Source organism: Lissotriton helveticus, chromosome 1_1 (assembly GCF_964261635.1).
Source record: "Lissotriton helveticus chromosome 1_1, aLisHel1.1, whole genome shotgun sequence".
NCBI classification, from domain to species: Eukaryota; Metazoa; Chordata; class Amphibia; order Caudata; family Salamandridae; genus Lissotriton; species Lissotriton helveticus.
In genome coordinates, this window is record NC_136057.1 from 785370006 (window position 1) to 785374296 (window position 4291).

The 4291-nt window shown below is 38.2% G+C and overlaps 1 long non-coding RNA gene across 1 annotated transcript; it reads right to left on the bottom strand.

Annotated features, from left to right (window-relative positions):
* Window positions 1-2564: 2564 nt before the first annotated feature.
* On the bottom strand, window positions 2565-3613 carry LOC144770819 (uncharacterized). Its single transcript, XR_013599036.1, has 4 exons — window positions 3506-3613; window positions 3286-3379; window positions 3073-3193; window positions 2565-2676 (listed from the first exon to the last, which is right to left on the bottom strand). It is a non-coding gene; the product is annotated as an uncharacterized LOC144770819 (long non-coding RNA).
* Window positions 3614-4291: the final 678 nt, after the last annotated feature.

Sequence of the window (4291 nt, forward strand, 5' to 3'; positions counted from 1 at the left end):
TTTGGTACCTTAAACATATATATAGTTATTTGTTATTTTTGCAAATTTATCTCTAATTTATTGGAGTGTGTGTCTCATGTTTGCATCTGTGAGTACAACAAATACTTAGCACAATCCTCTGATATGCCAAATTGTTCGCCCACACTACAGCAAATAGAGCAGTAGTACTATCTACTTTTGCCACAGTATATCTATCTGGGACTTACTGGACTCTCTGCACAGTATACTTTGCTTAAGTTCACTATAGTGATAAACAGCCTCTTTCAAATGGTAGCGTACATGCAAATAAACAAAACGTATGGCCTTTTGCAATTTATTGTATCCTGTTAAGCAATTTCAACTGATAAACATTGAAGCGACCAGTCCTGCATAACAAGTTAGGCCATTAGTGTTATAAAGCTGCACCTGCATAAGATGAAATTATGAAAACAATGTGGTTCTATCATGCTAATAACGATGAACACAAGCTGTCTAAGCAAACCAGGCAGAGAAAAGGAAGAAAAGAGAATCTGGCGACAATATTGTCAGCAAGCAATGCGTAATATTTTCTGAGTCACAATATGCACATGACTGAGAATTATTGCGTATGAACACAGGGCTTCATCAGAGAGCACAAAGAATGCCACCGTTGAAGCCTGTGAAGCATTTCTGTTTGCTAACTTCCTATTTCGCCTTCATTACCTCCTTGTATTATTCAAGACAAAATCAAGTAATTAGTCCTGACTTTTGCCATGGACCCACTATGTGCAAGCTTTATTCCCTCTCTGTGCTATTATTCTTTAATCCATCCATTTAAAACTTTCTTGTCTCGGAAATAATTTTTTAACACCCTTAAAAACTACACTCGCATTTCCGAAGTGGAAGGCTCATCACTTCCTTGGCTCTCAGACCAAACGCATACCGGCCCATATCAAGGTGGCCCATGCAGCTCTGACTGCACACTTCCACTTCCATTTCCTTACCCAGGATCATGTGCCCTGAAGAAGTTCATTCTCATTAACGAAATGCGTTGGCTGGCATTTTGTATATGGACACCCATGAAAATAAAGGATTGTTCAAGACAACTTTAACAAAATACTTATGACTTATTGACTCATTTGACTAACATTCTTTTCAATATCGAGCGGTGCGCCACTCCAAAAGTTCGGGTTCTTCAATCTTCTGCGTAGCAGTTGCCACCCAACGACGGCAGGTGCCGGAGTAGCTTGTGCACACTCAACCGGATTGACTGTAGAAATAAACATCAAGGGAACATAGAAGGGGAGTGCGGTCATTGTGTCCGCCATTGTCTGCAACCGTACTTTGTAACTACTCTTAAAATGTATCTGGCAGGGGAAAAGAGCTAGGCTCTCTTAAAAGCACTTAAGAATAGTTAAATTAGCTTGGGCATTGGATCTACCTGATTTTCTCACTTAATATAGGACTCTCACATGCCAGCTATCATGGACTGGTCCCTCTGGGAAACAGACATGTGTTGGCCACAAATCGATAGAGCTGCTGTGGGCCATTATTTCTGGGGCCTTCACTTGAAACCCAAACACAATCTGTACTGACATGCATATCTAAGTAGACCACCTAAAGCCACTCTCATTGTGTAGGACACAGTTATTGGCAAGTACCAACTCACCATCTTCCCCTCCCCACATATACCTATACACAATAATCCAGCTTTTGGACCAGCACTGAGACCTGGGCCATTGGATGACTGGTCCAAGAGCAACTGTTTACCTAGCTCGAATATGTTTTGCAGCTCTGAGGTTTTATTATTTGAAGCCCGTAAAGTCTGATGTTATTTGCAGGAAACAAAATGCTTCTACTATCTACAGCTTGATCATTGGGTACTGCAGTCTCAAATTAAGCTTGCACTGACTAGGGAATTCCCTCCAACTGAAACGTTTGTGAAAAATTTCAAAGTCTCAAAGGGCTGCATTAACTAACTGTATAACCTCCTGTTATAGTGAGTACTTCCCCCAGGTTCTCATTCATGCCTTTCTGGGTTGGAGTCTCTGCACCTCAGTAAGTTGCCCTGCGAAGACATATATACAAAAAAATCATACCTTGGGTCATATCATTTTATTTTGTTTGATAATATTGGCCTGATGTTTACACTCTTCTTGATTGATGAGTAGCCGCACTGGTACATCTTGAACTGGAAGAAAGTATGTAATTAAAAAAAAAAATTGGTTGATGGTTCAGAGGCCCGCTTGTTAGGTCTCGGCTAAACAGCGCTTGAGCTGTCTCTTCCAAGCATGATGTGTATACTTTATTTGCTTCAGCTCACCCATAGGCTTCCAATTTGCTGGCTCCAATTGTGCTCTCATGTTCCTTCTCCCCATATATGGGTATGTGAAAAAATTCCTAGGCAATCATAAACAAGGAAACTAATGCAAGGAGGGACGGACGACTAAATAAATGCATATACATACAAGTACTATTTATTTATCAAAAAAACCATATATTGTACACAGAGTTGTTTAAAAAAACAGTTCATAAATCACAATAGACACAATAAACAATTCATAAATCACAATAAACACAATAAATTATTAAAAACAATAATAAGACATCAATATCAAAATAGAACAACAATTAATAATAAAACCAGGGGTGGCAAATTTATTTCGACGCGCGTTTCGGCGTGCAAGACAACGCCTTCTTCAGGAGCCACACAATTTTCTGCAATGTAACAGAAAAATACATATTATAACAACCCTATTTTTTGATTAAAATCATTAGTTAATGCATTACTACTTTAGTCAAAAATGTTTGTCCTCCACTCCTTAGCTATTTGACACTATTTGTGTAACACAAGGTTATATTCAACACAGCACAATAAAAAACAGCATGATTAACATAAGGTTAACATAATAAAAACCATCTGTTAATACATAACTATTATTTGCAAAGAAATTATTCTAGACCATACATTTATACAAAAAGAACATGGGTTCATGCAATCATCATATTTGATCTACCGAAAATACAAAAACGTCTATGTCCTGTTATATTTAGCAAAGACATTCCTTATTGTATCAAAAACCCAATACATAGAGTACATGTAATTGGACTTACTAAAATCAAGGATGGGGAATGATTATCTTCGTGCCCTTTCCTAATATGGCTACAATTCCTAACGTGCACCGCAGAGAGTCCACAGGGAATAGGGTATTTCTTACATCAGTGGTAAGTTTACCTATTTATTCAAGGATGGGAAATACCAATGAGAAAATTGCAAGGCATATTCCGTTAGAGCTAACTAACCAAAGAGTGCCTAAATTATCTCACCTTTTTAATCATATCCAAAGTTCTTTGATTAAGGACATCTGACTTGCAATATAAGGTGCAGCGCGATAAGTAGAAGAATAAAAAATGGTTTTATCTGTGTTAAAAAAAGGGGAAAAACACGATAGTGCTAATTAACATATTTTTTATATATATGTAAGTGCATGATGCAAGCACATGTCTTGTTATTCAGTGAATCCTCTATATACACTTTCAAACTCACCAAAGAATTAGTTTTTCACGGTGCAATCTTTAAAGCCTTTCCAAATCGGCTGTAAGTTGCTTCCTTATTTGTAGTTGCTCGTGGCTCAAAACAGGGTAATGTCGAGCTAGTCTCTGCAGGGAAAAGTAAATAAACCAAGCAGCCCTGAGTTAAATAGGGCAGTAGTTCTACCATCATTCTCACTTAACTGAGCCGTTTACGATGGCTTTGCAACGTTTATAAAATAAACGGAGAAACATAGGTGCTAGTTTAAATACAACCGCTTACCGTAAAACTTTTTTTAAAAAACAGATTATAGTTCTATCCAGCGTCTGGTGTCTGTTATGTGTAAATTCACAGCTTTATGGAAGCGTCCCGTAGAAAACGATTAGCACTTCTACTTCTTTTCTCTCTGTTTACATAAACACTCGTTGCTCAAGACAGGATAATGTCGAGCTTGGAGTCTATGAAGAAAAGGAATACAAATCGAGCCGCCCCAAAGATTAATAAGATCAATAGTGATAAGGGCGCTATCGTTCAGCTCTAGTTGCACAGCGAGGGAAAATAAACCCACAGTGGCATGAATGCATCAATCCTCTTCCTGTGTTTAGCCCTCCCAGAGAGCATGGACAAATTACTTCTATCTATCCACAGCTCCCATTTTAGGAAGTGTCTTAGGAATTACATTTTTCTTTGTTGAAAAGCAATTCACATGAGCTCTCGTATTTTCACTCTCTCCGAGCTGCGTTGTTGTACACAGGCCAGCAAATCTTGTTCCTATCTTGTCACATTTGCTCTGCATTCAAA